Source organism: Stegostoma tigrinum, chromosome 1, assembly GCF_030684315.1.
Source record: "Stegostoma tigrinum isolate sSteTig4 chromosome 1, sSteTig4.hap1, whole genome shotgun sequence".
Lineage (NCBI taxonomy): Eukaryota > Metazoa > Chordata > Chondrichthyes > Orectolobiformes > Stegostomatidae > Stegostoma > Stegostoma tigrinum.
Genome location: NC_081354.1, coordinates 154,352,561 through 154,377,951, shown reverse-complemented (window position 1 = coordinate 154,377,951; position 25,391 = coordinate 154,352,561). Strand labels below are relative to the sequence as shown.

The 25,391-nt window shown below is 41.0% G+C and overlaps 1 long non-coding RNA gene across 1 annotated transcript in view; it reads right to left on the bottom strand.

Moving 5' to 3' along the window:
• The window catches only part of LOC125456460 (uncharacterized), a 147,801-nt gene that overhangs the window by 11,938 nt on the left and 110,472 nt on the right, over positions 1–25,391 (bottom strand). The gene's annotated exons all lie outside the window — the stretch shown is intronic.

Below are 25,391 nucleotides of genomic sequence, written 5' to 3'. Positions count from 1 at the left end.
CAGGACATAGACTTCAGAAGTTGAAGAAAGCATCTCACCAGTAACCTCTCAAGGCCAACTAGAAATGCATCACCCCCACCCCCGTGTTGCCCATGTCCCGAGATTAGAGTCATAGATTCATAGAAATGTATAGTATGGAAACAGATCCTTCAATCCAACTTGTCCATGCCAACCAGGTATCCCAAAGTAATCTAGTCCCATTTGCCATCATTTGGCGCATATGTCTCTAAAAACTTCCCATTCAAGTACCCACCCAGATACCTTTAAAATGTTGTGTTTAAACCAGTCTCCATCACTTCTGCTGGCAGCTCATTCCATACATGCACCACTCTCTGGGTGAAAATGTTGCTCCTTAGGTCCCTTTTAAATCTTTCTCCTCAAGCAAATAAATAAACTGGAATGTAAAAAATATTACGAATGCCACAATCTTTTTAGAATTGTTTGAAAGAGTCAGCAACAAAAGTAAACATTGCTCCCTTTGAGGAGAATAATATGGCGGCAGAAATGTTGAATGAGTATTTTGTGTCAGCCCTTATAGTAGAAGACACAACTTGAATACAAGTAATAGAAATAAGTCAATAGACTAATAAGAGTCTAAAATGTAAAACAACAAATATCACAGAAAAACAAACACTGAAGACCATTAATAGACTTAAAGAAAACAAATCCCTAAGACCTGATGTCCTACTTCTTGACTTTATAATCATAATTGCTCAGATTAGTGGATATAAGGCCAATGATAGGTAGTTCTCCTATAACATGATAGTTGCGTTCTTGCATGACCTCACGCTATAGAAAATCACATTACAGGGAAATTGCTATAATCTCTAAACTGTACAACAGAAAGTTTGTATTATCCAAACAGAGTCTGCTATTCATCAATTGCATTACAGCTAATTCGCATTAATGAAACATGCTTTATAGCAAAGCTACATGGATTTTTGAAGCTCCCTGGATTGTAATTTGGCTCCAGGAGATTATAAATCAACAAATGCAACACCACTATTCAAAAATGGAAGGAAAGAGTAAAACAAGAAACCACAGGTTAGTCATTCTGTCGTTAGTCATCAGAAAAATGCTGGAAGCTCTTAAAGATATCTTAATAAAGTTCTGAGGAAATCATGGTTTGATCAGGGCAGTCAATTGGTTTTACAAAAGGGAAATGTTATTTGTGGATCAGGAACAAATTGACAGGCATGTTTTATTAATTTCAACTAACATTCAATATTAAGTAGGTTTTAATGCAATGATTTGCTTTGGACATTGTACTAATCTTCAGATCCTTTAGAATACGTTGTCCAGTGGATAAAATGCACATCACCATTCAGTAGTGCTGTTAATCTAATTTTAAAAAATGTCATTCTGGACAGTGTGATGTCATTTTTATATTGCCTTAAGGTTCAGAAATCTTTTGAACCTTTAAACATTCTTCATGGCTGGGGCAGAGCACAGACTCATAACAACCTTGCGTCATGCTTTGAAATGCTTTTGAAACAACAAAATAAATAAGCAACTGTATAAACTCTTACTGAGAAAAGGGTTCAATCCCACTAAGAGTTCAACATCTGCCAAAATAAATAAACAGGCATTCAAAACCATATTAAAGCAACATAATCTCCCAGCAGCTAAGAAAAATGTAAATCAAACAAACTTGATATCCTCTCAAAGGCTGCGTAGACAACCATACAGAGCCTTTTTCAACAGCCTGTAACATTGAATACATTGAAATTTGTACAACAGGCTGAACAGATAGTCAAAGAGTATTTGGGAGTATTTTCTTTTCATTTACAGGGTGTGAGAATCGTTGGCTAGGCCAGCATTTATTATCCAAAGGACAGTTTAAGAGTCAAATACATTGCTGTGAATCTGGAGTCACGTATAGGCCAGACCAGGTAAGGAAAGCTATTTCCTTGGCTAAAGGACAGTAGTGAATCAGATTGGATTTTGCAACAATCGAAATTATTCTGAGAATAGAATTTGAGTTATTTGGAGAGACTGAATAGGGACTTTTTTTCAGTGGAGCAGAGAAGGTTGAGAGGTGACCTAATAGAGATTTAGAAAATAATGAGGGGTATAGATAAGGTGGCAGGTGTCTTTGCCCGAGGGTGGGGAATTTCAAGACTAGGGGACATATTTTTAAGGTGAGAGAAGAAAGATTTAAAAGGATATGAGGGACAATTTTTTACACATAGAGTGGTTCACATGTGGAATAAACTCCAGAGGAAGTGGTAGATGTGGGTACAATGACTACATTTAAAGGACGTTTAGATAAGTACATGAATAAGAAATACTTGGAGGAATATGCGTTAAGTGCAAGCAGGTAGGACTAGCTCAGTTTGGGATCATGGTATGGACTAGTTAGACCGTAGGGTCTGTTTCTGTGCTGTATGACTCTATGACTATGACTTATTTCATGGTCATCATTAGACTTTTAATTCTAGATTTTTTTTATCAAATTTATATTTCACCAGCCACCAAAATAAGTTTCCTAGAACATTGCCTATGTCTCTGAATAAATAGTCTAATGATCAAGCTTAATGATAATACCACTAGGCCATTGCCTCCCCAAAGAAGAAGGCAAGATTGAAGCACGAAGAAGTTGAGTTACAGTGTTCCTGAGCTTGGAACATAGGCAAATTAAGACACAGTGACTATTGGTGGAGAAGTTAAAATCAGGATTGCAAAAAAGGCCAAGATTAGAACACAGGTTGAAGGATTGTGGGGATGGTGGGGATTATAGAGATTGTGAAAAAATAGACCATGGAGGACTTTGCAAAAAAGGATGAAAATTTTAAAAACACAATGTTGCTGAAATGGATGATAATGTAAGTCAATGAGTACAGGTCTGTTAGGGAACTGGAACTTGATCTGAGGTAAGACAGAGGTGGCAGAGTTTTGGATGACTTTAAACTTGTGAGGAGCAGAATATAAGAGACCAGCCATGAGTAAATTGGAGTAGCCAAGTCTAGGGGTAAAGAAGACACAACTGAAAGTTTCTGTGGGGCACATAAGCTGAAATAGGGTAAATTTGAGTGGTGTTACATTGATAAAAATAAACCTTCATTGTAATAGTGCATGTGTATAATATCTGATTCTCTTTTATAAATGACACTGTCAAGGACCATTTTACTAGCACTGTTTCAGAAAGTATGCTACTTCAGTGAATACTATACTTTAAAGGTATAATTTTTATATGTCTGTTTTCCCCAAAAGTACACCCAGGGAGCTGATCTACTAAAATAAAATGTTAGTTGCGAGTAAAGTTCAAATCCCAGTCTTGACAGTCATTCCTGTGGATTCTCCCGAGTTTTGCATAAAGTGTGACTTTGCCAGATTTGTCTGTAAACAAAGGCTAGAGTTTGACTTGAAGTTCTCAAACAGGCTGCAGACTAAATTCAAACTCTCCATTGATGGGATTAGGGAAAGAATGTTTCAAGAAAGAACATTCTTAGGGAACATGCATCAGTTTCAGGTAGGAGGAGATTTTTAATACTATTATCATGGCCCTATGCTGTTTGTTGGATATCTCTGTAAGTTTCTGTTTTAAATATGCCATCCCTTGTCCTAAAACTACGACCTGTTGTTCTAGATTGCCCGGCGAGGGGAAACCTCGACAATGTCAATCTCTTTAGGATCTCATTTGCTTCAAATGGATCCCCTCTCATCCTTCTAAACTCGAGTGAGTCAAAACTGTTCAATCCCTCCTCATAAAGCAAGTCTTTCAACTTAACAATACTAACAAAACTAGGCTAATGTGCCATTTAGGGGACTTTGCTGTGTCAAAAATGGCAGCTGCATATACCTTTTTAGGGAACGATTTTTCCTGTCCATAAAGTGATGAGAATAATGATGCATGATGTATTAATCAGGTGAGGGACAAGAAAAAGTCAGATTCTTGCCATTGTGATTAACTTTCACAATTGTTGTCTAGTCTCTTCTTAAAACAATTCAGACAACTCTGATTAGAGATACAGGCGACTCTTGTAATCAGGAGCCCAGTGATTCCACAATGAGATCCATCTGTCTTTATTTCACACTCAATCAGTATGCCAAAACAGGCCTCGTACCATCTATCATTTAAACTTTTGACTGAACTGGCCTACATTCAGATGGAATTTCACATTGGCTGCAGGCCATAAAAAAAACTTCATTGGGAACCTGTACTACATAGTTTGAATCATCTTGTGTGAATTCCCTCTATGCCTTTTCACTTGGCGTAGAGAGTTATTTTGTACGGGCTGCTGCAGTGCATTTTCAACTTATTAGAACATACGAACATAAGAAATAGGAGCATTAGGGTGGATGAATCCCCTAAGCCTGATCAAGTCCATTCTCGGACGTGGTGGGAGGCTAGGGAAGAAATTGCAGAGACACTTACAGAGATTTTTGCTTCATCCTTAACCAATGATGAAGTCCCAGAAGACTGGAGGGTGGCTAATGTTGTTCCATTGTTTTAGAAAGATAGCAGAGACAAACCAGAGAACTACAGGATATTGAGCCTGACATCAGTGGTAGGCAGGTTACTGGAGACAATACTGAGGGACAGGATCAACCAACATTTAGATAGTCATGGACTAATTCGGGATAGTTAGCATGTTCTTGTGTGTGAGAAGTCATGTCTGATAAAATCTTTTAGAGTTTTTTGAAGAGGGAATCAAGAGGATCGACGAGGGTAGGGCATTGGATGTTGTCTATATGGGCTTTAGTAAAGCCTGTGACAAGATCCCCCATGGCAGGCTAGTCATGAAGGCTCAATGGTAGAAAGCAGAAGGTGATGATTGAAGATTGTTTCTCGGACTGGAGGCCTGTGACTAGTGGTGTGCCACAGGGGTCAGTGCTGGGACCTTTGTTATTTATTATTTACATAAATGACCTGGATGTGAATGTACAAGGCATGATTAGTAAGTTTGCAGATGATACAAAATTAGGAGGTATCATTGACAACGAGGAAGGTTATCAAAAATTGCAGAGGGATCCGATTAGATGGGGAAGTGGGCTGATGATTAGCAAATGCAATTCAATACAAATAGGTCTGAGGTGTTGCACTTTGGAAAGTCTAACCAAGGTAGGACTTATTCAATAAATGGTAAGATCCTGAAGGGTCTTGTGGAACTGGGGGACCTAGGAGAACAAGTACATAGTTCATTGAAAGCTGATTGATAGGTGAACAGAGTGGTGAAGAACGCATTTATCAAGCTGGCCTTCATCATTCAAGGTATTGAGCATAGAAACTGGGACATTATGTTACAGTTGTATAAGTGGTTGATGAGGCTGCTCTTGGAGTATTGTGTACAGTTTTGGTCACTCTGTTATTGGAAAGACATAGTTAAACTGGAAAGTGTACAAAGAAGATTTACGAGGATGTTGCCAGGACTAGTAGGCCTGGGGTACATGGAGAAGTTGGCCAGGATAGGACTTTATTTCTTGGAACGTGGAATATTGAGAGGTGACATTATTGAGGTGTATAAGATCATGGGGGGCATAGATAGGATGAATGCATACAGTCTTTTTCCCAGGGATGGAGAGTTGAAAACTAGAGGGTACCAGTTTAAAGTGAGGGGGGAAAGATTAAAGAAGGACCTGATGGAGAGCGTCTTTAAGCAGAGAGTGGTGAGTATATGGAATGGGCTGCCATAGAAAGTGTTTGAGGCAGGTACAATAGCAACATTTAAAAACACATTTGGATAAGTACATGGATGGGAAGGATTTAGAGGGAAAAGGACCAAGTTCAAGCAATTGGAACCAAATAAGTGCACTCCATGGTCGGCATGGAGCAGTTTGAGCCGAAGGGCCTGTTTCTATACTGTATTACTCTAAGACTCTATGTCTGTAAGAGCTGGCCTGTTGAGCCAGCTCTAATATTCAATAAGATACTTGGCTGATCTTTCTTTGGACTTAGCTCCACTCACACATCCACTCACTATACCACTTAATTCCATTACTGTTCAAAAATCAGTCTTTTTCTTAAAAACATTTAACGAGGAAGTCTCAACTACTTCACTGGACAGGGAATTCCACAGATTCACAGCCCTTTGGGTGAAGGAGTTCCTCCTCAGTGCTCAATTTGCTGCCCTCTAGTTTGAGGTGATTCCCCCTAGTTCTAGTTTCACTCTCAGTGGAAACAACCTCCCTGCCTCTATCTTATCTATTGCCTTCATAATTTTATATGTTTCTATAAGCTCTCCCTTCATTCTTCTATTGTACCAGTATACTCAATCTCTCCTCATAAATAAATCCTTTAAACTCTGGGATCAACCTAGCAAGCCTCCAGTGCTAGTACGTCCTTTCTCAAGTGAGGAGACCAAAACTATACACAATACTCCTGGTGTGGCCTCGCCGGCACCCTATACAGTTGCAGCATAACCTCCTTATTTTTAAATTCCATCTCTGTAGCAATGAAGGACAATATTCCATTTGCCTTTTTAATTACCTGCAAACCAACTTTTTGTGATTCATTCGCAAGGGTGCCCAGATGCCTTTGGACAGCAGTATGTTGCAATTTTTCACCATTTAGATAATAGTTCATTTTGCTGATATTCCTACCAAAATGGATGACCTCACATTTACGAACATTGTAGTCCATCTGCCAGACTAATTTACCTTCATCAACTGTCTGGATGCACCGGGACATTTCGATCCTCCCATCCAGAGGTGAGTAGGGCCAATGGTGGAAGGCTATCTATGTCCAAGTATTCTCCTTTCCATTTTGGATTTGGACTTATGGACTTATTGCAGCAGTCCCCATCCATTGGAAAGCCAAGCTGTGTCATGGATTCCCAGCTGGCCTGTATTTTTTTCCAGTGGTGAGGAGTCTGAGCTCCATGTCAACCTTGGATGCTCTAGACCACAATCCCTTTTACTCTTCCTGAGGGCGCTGCTCCATCAGCTTCATGCTCCTTACCTTTTGTGCTCCTGGCATTGGAGAGATTGAAAGATCTCCTCATAAGTCGGCTCCTTGGTTCGGCATTGGTGGCTTTGAAATTCTGACAAAGTGCCACTGGACTCTGCTTTTCTCTTTCTACAGTCACTGGCAGATCTGTTGAGTTTCTCCAATGCTTTCCGCTTGTGTCTCTGGGGAATTTTCATTGGCTAGGAACTGAACTGGTAGCTCACATAAACACAATGGCTACAGGAGCAGGGTCAGAGTTTGGGAATTCTGCACCACATAGCTTACCTCCTCTCTCCCCAGTGTGTGTCCATCATCTAAACAGTGCAAAGATAATAAATGTACAAGCAGAAGAGGAATGGGTGATCACCACACAGGGTAAACCACCAGGCAAATAGTACAGGAGTTCTCTGGAGCTTTTGTCTTTCTCTCTCTCTCTCACCGGAGGAAAGATTTTTCCCTGATTCCCACAAACTTCAGTTTTACTCGAGCTCCTTAAATCTATATTCAATCAAAATGCTGCTTTGATTTCAAAGGCTTGTTACTCACATCTGGAGTTCAGCTCTTCATTTTTTTGATCAAGGCTCTAATAAGGCCAGTGCCCTGATTGTACACAAACTGAGTGTCAGTGAGCAAGTTATTGCTGAGCAAGTGCAACTTGACAGCGTTGCTGACAACCACTTTCAAGAATGTGCTGATGACCAAGAGTAAACGGATGATACAGCCACTGGTCAGGTTGGATTTCTCCTGCTTTTTGTGTACAGAACATACCTTGGCAATTACCACATTGCCAGATACATGCCAATGATGTAACTGTACTGGAACAGTTTGGCTATAGGTGTTGCAAGTTCTGGAGCGCAAGTCTTCAGTTTACTTGCCAAGATATTGTCAGGACCATTGCCTTTGCAGTAAGAGTGCCCTCAACAGTTTCTCCATATCATCATAGAATCCCTACAGTGTGGACACGGGGCCCTTCACCTGACAAGTCCACACTGACCCTTAGCATCCCACCCAGACCCATCCTCCGATAACCCACCTAATCTACATATCCTTGAACGCTACAGGCAATTTAGCCTGGCCAATCCACCTAGCCTGCACATCTTTGGACTGTGGGAAGAAACCAGAGCACCCAGAGGACGCCCACACAGACACAGGGAGAACGTGCAAACTCCACACAGACAGTCACCTGAGGGTGGAATCGAACCTGGGTCCTTGGTGCTGTGAGGCTACAGTGTTAACCACTGAGACACCGTGCCGCCCTATCATGTCGAGTGAATCAAAGTGGCTAAAGATTAGCACCTGTGATGCAGGAGACCTCAGGAAGAAGCCAAAATCAATCATTCACTTGGCATTTCTGGCTGAAGTTTGATGGAAATCTTTTGACCTAGTCTTTAGCACTAATGCGTTGGGCTGCTACATCATTGAGGATGGGAATAATTATGGATGAAAGTATTTGTGGAAACTCCTCCTCCAGTTAATTAAAGTTGTTTAATTAATGGCAGCACTGCAGAGCTTAGCTCTGATCTGTTTTCTTCTCTTTTGATCTGAAGAAAAGTCAGGCATTAACTCTATTTCGCTGTCCACAGATGCTGCCAGACCTGTTGAGTTTTTCCAACAAACTGTGTTTGTTTTAGATCTGTCTCATTCTGAGATCATTTAGCTCATGCTGCTACCTATGTTTGGCATAGGAATATTGGAACAGAAGAGAGCTATTCAGCCCACCAAGCCTCTTTTGTCTTTCATCACAATCATAGCAGATCACACACTTCAAAGCACTATTCCCATATTTGTTTATGTTATTCATGTTTAGAGACCTGTCAATCTCTAACACTCATGAAGATTAAGCTTCACAAGTTTTTTGAAGAAGCAACAAAGAAGATTGATGAAGGCGGAATGGTGGACATTGTCTATATGGGCTTCAGCAAGGTGTTTGACAAGGTCCTGCATGGTAGACTGGTTAGCAAGGTTAGATCAAGTGGAATTCAGGGAGAGTTAGCCATTTGAATACAAAATTGGCTTGAAGATAGGAGACAGAGGATGGTGGTGGAGGGTTGTTTCTCAGACTGGAGGCCTGTGACCAGTGGTGTGTCACAAGGATCAGTCCCAGGACAACTGCATTTTGACATTTATATAAATAATTTGGATATGAACACAGGAGGAATGTTTAGTAAGTTTACAGATGACACCAAAATTGATGAGAGTTATCTCAGAGTATAACTGGACCTTGATCAGATGGGCCGATAGACTGAGGAGTGGCGGATGAAGTTTAATTTAGATAAATGTGAGGTGCTGCATTTTGGAAAGGCAAATTAAGGCAGGATTTGTGCCCTTAATTGTAAGGTCCTGTGGAATGGTGCCAAACAAAGAGATCTTGGAGTTCAGGTTCATAGTTCCTTGAAAGTGGAATCGCAGGTAGACAGGATACTGAAGAAGGCATTTGGACACTTGCCTTTATTGGTCAGTGCATTGAGTATAGGAGTTGGGAGGTCATGTTACTGCTTTACAGGACTTTGGTTAGGCCACTTGTGGAATACTGTGTTCAGTTTTAGCCTCCCTGCCATAGAACAGATGCTGTTAAACTTGAAACTGTGCAGAAACAATTCACAATGATATTGCCAGCGTCGGAGGGTTTAAGCTATAGGGAGTGGCTGAATAGGCTAGGGCTATTTTCTCTGGAGTGGTAGAGGTTGAGGAATGACCTTACGGAGGTTTATAAAATCATGAGGTGCATGAATACGGTGAATAATGAAGGATAGGGGAGTCCAAACCTGGAGGGCATAGGTTTAAGCTGAGGAGGCAAATATGTAAAAGGGACCTAAGGGACAGTTTTTTCACGTAGAAGGTGATCCAGATATGGAATGAACTGCCAGAGAAAATGGTGGAGACTGGTACAATTACAACATTTAAAAGGCATCTATACAGGTACATGAATAAGGGGTTAGAGGGATATGGACCAAATGGACTAGATTAATTTAATGAACCCGTTCAGCATGGATGAATAGAATAGAATCCTTCCATTGTGGAAGCAGGGCATTTGGCCCATTGAGTTCTCACTGATCCTCCAAAGACTATCCCACTCATACCCAACCCCTTACCTTAGCTAATCTATCTAACCTGCATGTCCCTAGACACAATGGACAATTTAACATGGCCAATCCACCTAACCTGCACATCTTTGGACTGTGGAAAGAAAGGCATGCAGACGCAGGGAGAATGAGCAAACTGCACCCAGGTAGTCACCCAAGGTTGGAATTGAACTCAGGTCCCTGGTGCTGAGAGGCATCATTGCTAACCATTGAGCCATCGTGCTACCCTTGGATTGAGCTGAAGGGTCTGTTTCTGTGTTACACAACTCTATGGCTGTTCGACCTTGTATAGTACAGAAGAAAATTTTCTCATCTCAGTTCTTAGTGGTTTGTCCCTTATTTTTAAATTGTGTCCAGTGGTTCTAGGCTTCCCAACGAGGAAAAATATCTTACCTGAATCTACTAGGGCAACACAGTGGTTTAGGGGTTAGTACTGCTGCCTCACAGCACCAGGGACCCAGGTTTGATTCCACCCTCAGGCAACCGTCTGTGCAAGTTTGCACATTCTGCCTTTGTCTGCGTGCGTTTCCACGGCGTTTTCCAGTTCCCGCCCACAGTCCAAAAATATGTAGGTTAGGTTAATTGGACATGCTAAATTACCCATAGTGTCCACGGATGTGTATGTTAGGTGCATTAGTGTGGAAAATGCTGGGATGCTCCTCAGAAGGTCGGTGCATACCTGTTGGGCTGAATGTCATGTTTCCATACTGCAGTGGTTCTTTGGTATCTGTCCTTTTACATATTTTGTAGATTTCAAAAAAATCACCTTTCATTCTTTGAAATTCTAGAGAATACAAACCTGTTAGCCCAAATTCACTTAGTTGCATACTCTCACCATTTTCGAACATTGTTGCTGCATCTTCTTTGGACTCCTTCTATGCGGATAATGCCTTTCCTAATGTAAGAAGATTATAATTGCAGACCGTATTTCAGGTGCAGATTAATCAAGTTTCAATACAACTGAAGCAAGAATTTGATACTCCTGTACTCAAATCCTCTTGCAATAAAGGCTAATATGCCATTAACCTTCCTACTATTTTGCTCTACTTGCGTGTTAGCCTTTAGTGATTTACTAATGAGGACACTCAGGCCTTTTTGTACATTACACTTACTGCAGTCTTACAATGTAAGAAATACTCTGCACATCTGTTCCTCCTACCAAAATAGAAAAATTCACATTTTTACACAGCGACCCAAATATTCCTATTGCTGTCAGGAATCCTATTTCTGACCCTCTTCTGATTAAAAATTAGCAACTTATCTGGAGATGCCATCTGAGATGGAGATTCCTGGACAGTGGCCTTCTTATAAGATCTATCCAGGAATTCATGAAACCAACAGCAGAGAGAATCACCATGGAAACATTTCTTCAGTACTCAGTGTGCTCGATACTGAGCTTTAAACGCTCAGCAGCAGAACCAGGCACTTTGACTGCTCCTGTTCATTGTGAGTGTATAAGTTAACGTTTGGGATGGGGTTTTGGGGAGGTGCTTAGTGTCACTGATGTGTCTGGGTGTGGTGTTGGGCCCGTTGGGTGTATGGTATGCATTGTCGAGTGGGCGGGTTGCCAGCTACGAATAGGATGTCAGGTCAGTAAATGAGTGCTTAGAGTAAAGGAGTTATAGATAACACTGTGTGGAGCTGGAGGACCACAGTGGGCCAGACAGCATCAGGGTAGCAGGAAAGTTGACGTTTCAGGTTGGGACACTTCTTCAGAAATCTCCAGCATTTGGCAGTTGTTACTATCTCCTTAGAGTAAGGAAGTGTCAGTTGGGCAAGGGAAAAGATCCAGAGAGCTTCAGGTCTGGGTAGGAGAGGTTAGTCCAGGAAAAGGTCAGTAGTAGGAGGAATGGGATTGGGATGGTTTAATTCTGGGGAGTGGAGAGACCTCAGGAGGTCAGATCCAGGGAGGTGGAATGAGGGTTGGGCTGGGGGCGGGGTGCCGGTGGTCAGTTCAGGCTTAGGTCTGATCACTGCAACATAGGAAGGATGTGGAGGCTTTGGAGAAGCTGCAAAGAAGTTTACCAGGACGTTGCTTGGATTGGAGTGTATTAGCTATGATGAGAGATTGAACAAACTTGGAGCGGTAGGGTGATGGTGAGGGTCAGACTGGTAGAGCAAAGTGTAGGGGGAGTTTAGGGTGGCATCAGTTCTGAGGTGGAGAGGGGCACATCACTTTGGAAGACTGGGCGGGGTGTTCAGATCAGATTTTACTTATTCATTCACAGAATGAAGACATTGCTGGCCAGGCCAACATTTATTGCCCTCCGCTGATTGCCTAGAGGGCAGTTTAAGAGTCAACCACTTGCTAGATTCATAAATAGGCCACCAGGTAAAGATGGCAGCTTCTTTCCCTAAAGGACATTAGTGAACTAGATTGCTTCTTCTGACCATCAGCAATGGTTTCATTGTTATATTAAACTCTTAATTTCAGATTTTTAATGAATTCATATTCTACCACCTGCCATAGTGGGATTTGAAACCAGATCCCCAGAACATTACTTGGGTCTTCAAATTAAAATCCATCAATAATGGGACTAAGCCATCACCTCCCCTTTCGGATCCTGTCAGCAGTGACAGGTGAGTCTGACAAGTCAGTAAGAGTACTGTTCTTCCAATGGGGGAGGAAAGTCAGGTTGGTGGGCTGAGTGTTTTGCATTACAGCTACATTGAGGTGTGGGGGGGTTGTCAATGATTAGGTTTATGGGCAGGGGTTCATGGGGACTGGCTGTTGGTCTCAGGGAGCAGTGAGGTCATCTCATTGGGGTTTGAATAGGCTGGGTGTCAAGTCTGGCAGGATCAGGTAGTGGTAATTCGTGTTAGATCAAGTCAAGGGATAAGCTCTGCTCCTGGGGCTGTCAAGGGTGAGGGAGGGTGCCATTGGGGGTATCAGTTATGAGTCAGGTGCTCAGTTTGAGAGATACACAGGAATTGCAGTAGGTTTTTTAATCCTATAACATTTTCTAGTAGCTGTTATGCTGAAGTGAGTCGGAACTTTCTGAATTCTCTGACTTGAATATACTCGTTTGCCACCAACTCACAAAGCTTTGCGCATTTGAGAATGTTTAAAACACCTGGAAATTTCTGGTGGTGATGATAGATGATGCTACCACGAAATGCTTGTTGGTATATACAGAAAAAAATCATACTACAAAACTTGGCAAATTTTGAATTTATGTTAATCTGTGGATACCTGCACTGGAACTCCTAGTGGCAGAAGCCATAAACTCAGTTACAATTTCCTTCTGAACATTTTGACTATTAATATACTATTATTCCTCATATGCTTACATTTGTGAAATAAATGAACACAGTCAAATAAAAGCAAAGCACAACCTAACATTTTTTATTATTATTTTCCAATTTCTCAAACAATATTTTGCATGGTTCAAGACAAAAATTTCAAAAACTATGATAGAGAATGATAGAGAATCCATGCATAATAATGAAATGACAGAGAAGTTTAATGAATACCTGAAATCAGTCTTCACTGTCGGTGACACTAATAGCATCCCAAAATGACTAAATAATCAAGAAATAAAAGGAGGAGAGGAAATAAGTACAATAACCATCGCTAGGGAGTAAATGCTGTCAGGGTTGATGGATTGATGACTGATATGTCCCCAGGATCTGAGGGGATGCAACTTAGCATATGGAAGGAAGTAGACACAGAGCCACTGGATACAGTGATCGCAATCTTCCAGGAATCCTCTGATTCTGGAGAAGTCTCAAGGGGCTGGGAAATTGCTGACATAACACCGTTATTTATAGCATAGAATCCCTACATTGTGGAAGCATGTCATTCAGCCTGTCAAGTCCACAATGACCCTCTGAAGAACAGTCATGAGCTGATTGAATGGTGAGCAGATTCGATGGGAGGAGGTAGCCTATTTCTGTTCCAAATCTTATGGCATCGAGCATTCTCTGAAACGTGCTTAAGAATCAAGGCAGCTTGCTTTTCTTTTTCCTAGGCTGATTATAATCAATCGTTTGCAGTACGGCTTTAAACCTTCTTTTTCATTTTCCCCCTCTCGCTCTTCAAATTCCATCACTTTTTTAGATTTATTTGCACAACTGGAACGGAAAATTCAATGGAGAACACTTGTTTCTCAGCAGCTGAATTTCTGCCTCAGTGTCCATTGGGGGACCCAAGTGTGGCATTTCACTTATATATATATATATATATATATATAGATATGTAGGATTCAACTTTGTGCTGTGTGGGGATGAGCTGCTTTTTTGAAGTTTAGATGGTGTATGCACACCCACAGTGATGTTAGGGAGAGAGTTGATTTTAACCCAAAATTTTCAAATCAGAGGACAACTGTATATTTAAGGTATATTCACTCTCAATTATCCTGGGTACAAGGTTAACATGGTCAGATTTTGATAATGAAAAAATTATTGGAAATTTCAGGAAATTCAACATCTATTTGTTGGCTAAAACAAATAAACAAATGCATTTTTCTTGAGTAAATCTGTCAATTTTGATGAAATAATGCAATGCTCACTGGGATTGTTAGAATTTCAGAAAAATCCAGTTTCATGATCTATCTATTCTTGAATCTGCAATCTACAGTTTGTTTCAGTAATTTGTCTGGTACTTTGCATTGGAGAGAGGTTGGCTTGACAGCTGATTTGCGATGCAGAACGATACCAACAGTGTGGGCTTAAATCCTGTCTCATCTGAGGTCACCACGAAGGTGCCACCCTCTCAACCACGCCCTTTGCCTGAGATGTGGCCACTCTTGTGTTAAACCACCACCAATCATCTGTGTCTAATGAGAGAGCAGACCTATTGTCCTCCAGGATTATTGCCACTTTACATTTGCTTTGAATTCTTTGCTGCATTTTAAACAGGGTGAGTACGAAGCATTACTAGCTATAGAATTCAACAAAATGTCTGCCAGAGGAAGTAGACATTTAAAATAAGCACATTATGCTCAGTGTCTCTGCAGGATCAGGGGCTATTCATTGGTTTTGTCTCTTCTTGAGTAGGAAGGATGCCCAACTAACAGTGACAAGTGCCTGGGACCATTTCAGAGGAGAGTATGACAGCATCCCATCTGAATTGCTCAGGCATCTCAGGCACATTCTTAACATCCCAAAGACTTTCTTGCTGATGTTATGTGTGGAGAGGAACATCTGACTGTATAATTATTCAGCAGGTGAACTGGGATTTGGGAGAGGAGGTGATCAATCAAGCCTTTATGTCATAATAGTTGTCATCCAACAGCTTCCCGTGTAGATTTACTTCTGCCTCAGCTAAATGGGGTAGGCTTGATTGTGACAGAACAAAGGAACCATGGCAAAATCTTGGGAAACTGCCAAGCACATAGGGAACAGTACTTGGAACATCACAAGCTAGCTGTATGTTCGGAGAATAGTGATTTTTTTTTGTCTGAGTTGATCCAAATGCAAAAATGCTTTTATGGCCATGTAATTCCAAATAGGCTATGACACCTATAACTCTGTTCAGGCTAGATTTTGTGTTTTATTTCAGTTGTATGTTCCCTTGTTGTTGAGGGACTCAAGTGACCAACATCCTAGTAGCCTGGTTGGTACAATTACACCATACTAACTGACTCACTAAAATCGTATAACTGTTAGAGACTGGAACATGCCCATGTTGCAGAAGGTGAGGCCACTGTTCATCTTCACTGTAAATATATGCTGCAGGCCTCTGCGCAATTCAGCTCAGAAAACCTGGCAGAGATCCACTATTGTCTGCCTACATATAGACAGCACTGGCTGTCTGTTAGAGCTTGGGAAATAAAATGCTTTTCAACATTTATAGTGTTTATTTCCCAGTTTCCTAGGGTTGCCAGCTGTCTGATTACAGATCAAGCAACCTGGCTTTTTGAGTGGGATGTCTGGACAATTCTAAACTGTAAGATATCATGCGTCTGATGAGAAAATTTTCTGATATGCATCTTTCTGCTGTGAGTGCTTAAGGCAATTGCAACAAATTCCTGGCAGCATTATTTTGAGGGAGGCCTTAATATAACACTGCTGAGAATTTGGCATGAATGCCTTAACTGCTCACATCAAAAGATCGTTTTTTTTTTCCTCACTTCTATGCCTTGTGATGTGGATGCAATCATTTTTGATGCACTAATGTATTCAAGGAGTTTTCATCAAGAGCAAAGGAAACATCAGAATTCAAATCATGATCCCACTCCCTGTTGTGCCAGTGTTCTGTTGTCTGTCTGACTCAGATATAGCAAGCAATGGCACAAATTATATCTACTTATTTTAACTCTCAATATATGTGAAGAAAACTTATTTCGTACACCTATACAATAGAAAATAGGAACAAGCCATTCAGCACCATGAGCCTACTCCACCATTCAACTAGGTCATGGCTTGTCTTCTACTTCACTTCAATTTCCTGACACTGCCCCCATATCTTCTGATGTCTTTAATATCTAGAAATCCATCAATCTCTGCCTTGAACGTAATGACTGTGCCTTCACAGCTCTCTGTGGTAGAGAATTCTAAAGAATCACACTTTTGAGTGAAGAAAATGCTGTTAATCTGACTCCTAAAATGGTCTGTTCTTTAATCTGAAACTGTATCTTATTGTTCTGGAGGCTTTAGATGTCATTTCTGCAGCTACCCTGCTAAGCCATATAAGAATTTTGTATGCTTGTATGAGACTGTCTGTCTTTCTTCTAAACTCCAGAGAATACGGGCTGCAGTCCCCAACCTTTCCTTTACGGACATCCTTGGAATTAAGTTGGTGAAATCTTCGCTGCTCTCCCTTGCTGCAAAGTACATCCTTCCTTAGAGGAAAATGTAAACTTAAAAGCGAACAGTAATACTTGGAAATGGGCAGACTGGTTTTGCTAGAGCTCCATATTAAAGTATATATCAAGCAACCTGGTATTTTGAAAGGAATGTCTGGAGTAAAGAAGTAAAGAAGACAAGTCAATCCATATTTCCCCTCTCACCAGTTTTATTGGCATTCCCTTTGAGGAGACCAAAGCTGTGTACAATATTCCAGATACGCTCTTACTCGGGATCTATGCAATTAAGACATTTCTTAGCCCAGTACACAAATCCTGTTGTAATAAGGCCAATACATCAGTTGCCTTTCTTATGTCTTGCTGAACATGTACACGAGCTTTCAGAGACTCATGAACAATAGCTCCTAAGTCCCTTTGGAGATCAACACCTCCCATGTCTCACATTTTTCTGTTTTAGCTACCAAAGTGGATGAAATCATATTTATCTGCATTATGTTCTTTCTGCCATGCCCACTCACTCAGCCGGACTAAATCCCTTTGAAGCCTTTTTGCATCTGCCTCACAACTTACATTCCCACTTAGTTTTGTCACATCAACCACTTGGAACTAAGACATTGCGGCCCCAAACCAAATCTTTGATGTAGTTGGTGAATAGCTGCGGTGCAAATATTGACCCTTATTGTAAACCAATAATCACAGTCTGCAAATCTAAGGCTGACACATTTGTTACTATTTGTTTTCTGTCTGTTTACCAATTCCTACTCAATACCTTTGTATCTTACTCCTGATCCCACGTGTTCTAACTTGGTTTATGAACCTCTTGCTTGGTGCTTCAACTATTGAAAGCCTTCTGAAAATCCCAAATGCACCATATTCGCAGGTTTCCCCCTATCTATTCTCCCAGTTACATCCTCATCCTAGACAGCAGGATTGTCAAGCAGATTCTCCTTTCTTAACTTTATGTTGATTCTGGCCAAGTCTGTTGTTGTTGATCAGAAATTGTGGGAACTGCAGATGCTGGAGAATCCGAGATAACAAAGTGTGGAGCTGGATGAACACAGCAGGCCAAGCAGCATCTTGGGAGCACAAAGTGAAGGGTCTAGGCCCGAAACGTCAGCTTTTGTGCTCCTAAGATGCTGCTTGGTCTGCTGTGTTCATCTAGCCCCACACTTTGTTATCTCTGCTGTTGTTGGTCTGTATTCAGTTCTCACATTCTTTTCACTAGATTCCAACTTATTTCCACTACTGATGTGAGGTGCTTAGTTATTTTTTCTCACTCATTTTCAGGATGTGAGATTTTATGGCTAGGCCAGCATTTATCCTGCATCCCCAGTTGTCCAGAGGGCAGTTATGAGTCAATCTCTTTGCTGTGAGTCCAGAGTCACATGGGGCCTAGACCGGGTAAAGATGACAGACTTCCTTTCCTGAATGACAGATGGCTTTATCCAACAATCGATAATAGTGTAAATGGTCATCGTTAGGCCCTTAATTCCAGGTTCTGGTCCCCAGAACATTAGCTAACTTTCTGAATTCAGTCTTGCAATAATAACACTAGACCATTGCCTCCCCTACTGTTGGTCTCCCATTCTAGTTTTGCTTCTTTCTTAAATAATGGGGTTACATTTGCTACTTTCTACAAGAATCTTTGTTTTTTGCTTCTAAAGAATATCTACAGAATGTTCTGAGGCAAGGGAAACATAAAACTTCATTTAACAAACATCTTATCATGCCTTCATCTTACCACTAAGTTGCAAGAAGGAATAAGATTATGTAATATTGCATCACTTACTCATATATTTGTTACATTAGCATAGTGCGCAGTCAGATGTATCCACTTACACTACACCTACCAAGCTGTGGGAACTATTCCAAAACCCATGGGAGATGAGCATCAATTCATCCATTATCTCTATCATCACATCTTCAAACACTCTGGGATGTAAATCATCAAATCCAGGGGATTTGCTAACTTTCAGCCCTATTACTTTCTTCAGTACCACATTTTCAGTAATATCAATTTCTTTTAGTTCCTCATTCCTGTGGACTTTCATTCTTCAGTATTTCTGGAAGAATTTTTGTATCATCCTATGTGAAAACAGACTCAAAACATTTATGGTAACTCTCCTGAATTTCTCATCTCACATAACCTCCCTATTCCCAACTGTGCTCAAAATACACAGGGTGACAGGAAAATCTGCCATGGACTAGTGCCTGGGAGTGACCAATCAGAGAAAAGTTGACACTACATATGTGGGACAGACTTCACTTGCAGTTACAGATTTTGTGTCGAAAATAATGTAAGGGGTGTGGACAGAAAAGTGACCTGCATGAAGAGCTAGAAGGGTTCTACCTCAGATAATAAAATGTGAGGCTGGATGAAGACAGCAGGCCCAGCAGCATCTCAGGAGCACAGAAGCTGACGTTTCGGGCCTAGACCCTTCATCAGAGAGGGGGATGGGGTAAGGGCTATAGGTGGGTAAACAAACTTGCAGTGGGACCTCTGTCCCACACTGGGAAGATGTGTCACACTCTAGAGCTGTTGGCTAACCTGGTTGACTGGCAGATTCAAATGTCCCACTGCAGTTCTATGGTGGATTGTGCCAATACATAGGGGACTTGATAGAACCTTCAACTCCAACTCCTTTTGTTTTATCTCCTAATGTTTTGACCTCAAACACTTTCTGTGGTAGTGAATTTCACAGGGTCACTGGATGGGTGTGAAGCTGGTAATTCTGAACTATTTTGCTTGTCTCCCAAGCCTCTGCCTATAAAAATACCCAGTGGGTGTATTTAATATTCAGCTCACAGTCCCTCCCATGCTGATTGCTCCACTTCAACCAATCAATGGTTCCTGTTCTCTTGCTCTTGCTGTTTCTCAAGAGGCAGGATCTGTGATTGGCGAAACAGCAAGGACAGGGGAGACAGATCTTGTGAGTGGAGGTGTTCTGGCTGGGGCTGTTGTTACCATGCAGGAGACTTCATCTGTGTCATTATCAACTATTCCTGTAGAAAAGAGGTGCAATTTGGAAACAAATATGTTGGAAATACAATGGCGATCTCTAGGGGTTCGAGAAAGCTTTGTGGAAATTAACAAATGATTGCACGGAAGTGTGCAAGAATTCAATATTGTACACAACATTTTTGAACTGCAACAGGGGTTATGAGGGTCAACAGTGGATCCTTGGCTGCCTTGGGAGTACAGTACAGAAGAAGAGCATGTGCTTACTTGGGTTGGTATAGTAGCTGAATATAATGTGTGTGTGGCTGTGGGAAGCCAGACAAATAATGTTCATTTGATATTTTACCTGAGAAAATGCTTGGAAGTCATTCAATCCCTGATGAGTTGTCAGATATTCAATAGGGCACTCCTGTCCTAGTTCTTAATACAGCACAAAATTCAAATAGTTCAATACTACTGCATCAGCTCAATGATCCCATTTTGGAAATAGGATATAGGAGATTTATTTACCATAAATTAACAAAAACATCGCATTCAAAGATCCCAAGTTAAGTATGCAGTCTTTAGGTAATAGAACATAGAACACAGAACAATACAGCGCAGAACAGGCCCGTCTCCCCTCGATGTTGCGCCGACCTGTAAACTAATCTAAGCCACTCCCCCTACACTATCCCATCATTATCCATATGTTTATCCAAGGACTGTTTAAATACCCCTAATGTGGCTGAGTTAACTACATTGGCAGGCAGGGTGTTCCACGCCCTTACCATTCTCTGAGTAAAGAACCTGCCTATGATATCTGTCTTATATCTATCACCCCTCAATTTGTAGCTATGCCCCCTTGTACAAGCTGAAGTCATCATCCTTGGAAAAAGACTCTCACTGTCCACCCTATCTAATCCTCTGATCATCTTGCATGTCTCTATTAAATCCCCTGTTAGCCTCCTTCTCTCCAATGAGAACAGACCCAAGTCCCTCAGCCTTTCTTCATAAGGCCTGCGCTCCAGACTAGGCAGCCTGGTAAATCTCCTCTGCACCTTTTCCAATGCTTCCACATCCTTCCTGTAATGGGGCAACCAGAACTGCACACAATATTCCAAATGAGGCCGCACTAGCATTTTGTACAGTTGCAGCATGACATCACAGCTCCGGAACTCAATTCTTCTACCAATAAAACCTAACACACCGTAAGCCTTCTTAACAGCACTATCAACCTGGGTGGCAACTTTCAGGGATCTATGTACATGGACACCGAGATCCCTCTGCACATCTACACTACCAAGAATTTTTCCATTGACCCAGTATTCTGCCTTTCTATTATTCTTCCCAAAGTGAATCACCTCACATTTATCCGTATTAAACTCCATTTGTCACCTTTCAGCCCAATTCTGCAGTTTATCCAAGTCTCCCTGGTTTTCTGGTTACTTATCTCTGTAAAGAAGAAAACCCTAAATTAACCCACTCAAATTCAGAAGATAATGTTGCTCCCTAACTGTATCATTCAATAAAGGCATTAAAGAGGATGAAAAAGGAATCTCTTAAAATGAACAAAATTGTGAGGAGGTTAAAAGTACTGATAAAAGTAAGTTTGATTCATCAAAGTGGAAAACTACGGTGCAAAAGGTTAAGTGGACATCATGAAGGAGCAGGAGAATCCACAATTCAGTCTGTCAACTCCAATCCATTCTGAAACACAAGGCAAACAGCTTGAAACAGCTTGGCAAATAGATCAGAGATAATGGGAACTGCAGATGACAGAGAATCCAAGATGACAAAGTGTGAAGCTGGATGAACACAGAAGGCCAAGCAGCATCTTAGGAGCACAAAAGCTGACGTTTCCGGCCTAGGCCTGAAATGTCAACTTTTGTGCTCCTAAGCTGCTGCTTGGCCTGCTGTGTTCATCCAGCTCCACACTTTGTAATCTTGGATTCTCCAGCATCTGCAGTTCCCATTATCTCTGATCTATTTGCCAAGCTGTTTCAAAGACAGTGAGGCAGCATCAGTGGAGAGAAAGCAAGCTAACGTTTTGGGTCTAGATAACTAGTCAGAGCCAAGAAGATCTAGTGTAGATAAACATCCTAGCTGCCAGCCTTTGTGAGTCATAGCCAGCTTATTTCTAATTTGTGGTCACTTGGCTGAGACAGGAATCTTAGGAGCTAGCTCAGTTGCCTGAATCTTAGTGCAATACCCACAGATTACTGTGATGACCGAATGATTTCTAACGGTCACTAACTGGACTCTGGTCTGAAAAGTGGTCATTTTGGTGAAGCATCAGAGAGCTGCTGGAACTGGGAACTGTGCCTCAGTTTGGCGTGAGCTTGTTGTTTCAGGACCTGTGGAACAGAAAGTGCATGGAAAGAGAGAAATATTTTCTGAAACAGAGGGACCATGGTTTTCTGTTGGTGGAATCACCAGCCTGCATTTGGCACCACAAGGCTGTTGAATCATCCCTTTTTCGAAACTGATTTCAATGCACAGGAAATCTGTGGGCTAATGACTGTGCAGCTACTAGAAAACCATCGCTTGAAGTTATCTATTTCCTTTCCTTTGAAGTGCAGTGCAAGGTGATCTTCCCTCCTTGGGAGTTCAGGGAAAGATGAAACGTATGGAGGAGTTCTCCTGCAGCTGCCGTAGAGCTCTCAGTTTGACCGGTAGTGATGTTGATGTGGTGCTAAAGTAGATCCTAAATGCCATGTTCTGTGCTGCACCTGACAATTCAAGAAAGATTGCCAACTTGCCAAGCAGTTGAAAGCTTGAGTACTATTTGTTGTAATTATGCTGGTTGTGAATGTCACTCTCAGTTGAGTCCATTACAAGTTGCTAGAAGTACTACCTCAATAGCCTGATAGTTGATTGCTTCTGGTGTTGTTGAGTAATGAAGAAACCATAGGGGTGTAATTATCTCATGATCTTAAAATAAGCTTGTGCTATGAATAACCCATAAGCTTCAGCACTCGCCATTCATGCATGATGCACTGACTGAGGTTAATGCTGTGTAAGTTGGTACTGATGGCAGGGGGAGTAGACAAAATAACATAGAAATAGAAATCATTAGCAATTCTACAATAATTGATTGAACTGACCCATGATTAACAGCTTAAATAAAAGTTTCTGTTTTGTTGTTGAAATACTTTATTGCAGTACTGAGGCACAATTATTATGAAATGTGGTACAAGATGTTGAGCATTGGTGCCTTATAATACATTCCCTGGCAGCAGAAACAAGCACAATTTTACAATACACTCATTCAAGTAATGCAACAAAACAAAATATTGATTGGGTGACATTAGGAATGTGTTCAGCAATTTTAAAGGGATATTAATGAGAGAATTTAATGAAAACATCAAACTTAAGAATAAAGCAGAGAGCTACAGAAAAGTACATGGCAGCTGATTGGTTTGAATATAAAGATTGGTTTTGAATGACCATAAGGTTAATCAGGAGGAAGAAATTAGAGTATAATAGGAAACTAGCTAAGAATGTATACATGGATAGCCAGAGTTTCTGTGGGAACTTAAAAGGAAAAGAATAAGTAATGTTCTCTAGAGATTGAGAATGGCAAGCTTTCTTTGGATTTGAAAGTAGTGGTGATGAATTGGATGAATATTTTGCTTCTGTCCTCACTGTAGATGCATTGGTGTCAATGTTCCAAAATTTCCTCGATTCAGGAAAAGTTCTGTCAGATTGGAAAAGTAGCAAACATAGTCCTTCTATTTAAGTCTGTTCATTTGGCTAGATGGCTGGTTTGCAAAACAGAGAGGTGCTAAAGGTCAGGTTCAACCCATGCGCCATAAAGGCACTTCCTTCTCAGCCTCACCTAAGATGTGGAGATTTTCAGGTTAAAGTTGCCAGTTTCTCCCTAATGAGAGAGAAGCCTACGGTCCTCCAGGACCAAGATGATTTTCACATTTCTATTCAATATGGAAGGAAGATAGGAAAATTTTTAAAGTGGAGTTTGATAGATTCTTAATAAAAACCCAAAAGAACTGCGGATTCTGTAAATCAGGAACAAAAACAAAGTTGCTGGAAAAATTCAACAGGTCTGCCAACATCTGTGGAGGAGAAAACAGAGTTAATGTTTCAGCTCCGGTGACCCTTTCTCAGAACTTGATAGATTCTTGTCAGGCAAGGAAATCCAAGGTTATTGGGAGTAGATGGGAATGTGGAATTTAAAACAAAAATCAGACTTGATTGTATTGGATGTTGGAGAGGTCTCAAACATCCAAGTGATCCATTTCAGCTCTTATTTTATAATGTGTATGTCCATAATTTGGATCAGCCACTCATGTAAAGGGTAGCATTGGCCTTGAGAAGTAAACAAAGAAGAGTGGATGTCAGAAATGTTTTTGGAGTTGAAATTGTTTTCAGTGAGAAAGAAACTGCACAATAGTTTGTAATGAAACAAAGTTGACAAGGGAATTGAAGGCAAATTAACCCCATGGGCACAGTGACCATAATGTGATAAAATTCACACTAGTGTTTGAGGGTGAGAAGCTGGAATCGGATGTAACAGTATTACAATTAAGTAAAGATAACTACAAAGACATGACAGAGGAGCTGATCAGTGGTAATTGAAAGGGGAACCTAGCAGAGATGACTGTGAAGCAGCAATGGCAAGAGTTTCTGAGTAATTCAAGAAACATAGCAGAAATTCATCCCAAGGGAGAAGAAACATCCTAATGGCATGATGAAGCAACCATGTCTGACAAGGGAAGTCAGGGACAGCATAAACGGAAAAGAAAAAGCATACAATATGGTTAAGATTAGTGGGGAGCCAGAGGATTGAGGAGCCTTCAAAACAAGCAGAAGATAACTAAAAAAAAGTAAGGGGAAAAGATAACATATAGGGTGTGATAGCTAGTAATATTAAAGAACTTTGCAAGAGTGTTTTTAGATATATAAAATGTAAGAGAGGGGCAAGACTTGGCATTGGACTGCTGAAAAATGAGGCTGGAGAAGTCGTAATGGGAAACAAAGAAATGGTAGAGGAACTAAGTTGATGCTTTGCAACAATCTTCACAGTGGAAGATACCTGTAGCATACCAGAACTTTAAGAGTGTCAGAGGCAGAGATGACCATAGTGGTCATCACTAAGGAGAAGGTACTTGGAAGTTAGAAGGCCTGAAAGGTGAATAAGTTACCATGACCAGATGGACTACATCTCAGAGTTCTGAAGGAGATAACTAAGGAGATTAAGGAGTCATTAGTGGTGATCTTTCAGGAATCATTGGAATCAGGGAGGATCCCAGAGGACTAGAAAATTGCTAATGTATTGTTTAAGAGGGAAGGTGATGGCAATGTGGTGTTATCACTAGACTGTTAATCCGGAGACCCAGAAAACATTCCATGGCTGAAGGGGGAATTTCAATTCAATAAATATCTGGAATTAAGAGTCAAATGATTGCCATGAACCCATTATTGATTGTTGGAAAAACCCATCTGGTTCACTATGTCCTTCAGGGAGGGTAACTGCTATCCTTACCTCGTCTCACTGACATGTGACTCTAGACCCACAGCAATGCAGTTGATTCTTAAATGCCTTCGGAGTGACGCCGTCATCTCAGGAATGAATAAAAAAAAGGAGGGAGGCAGAAGATAGAAAACCAGAGGTTAAGTAGCCTGAATTGAACCATAAGTAAGGTTTTCAAGACCAATATGATGGCTGAGATTGCAGAGTACTTAGAAGGACATGGTAAAATAAGGCTAAATCA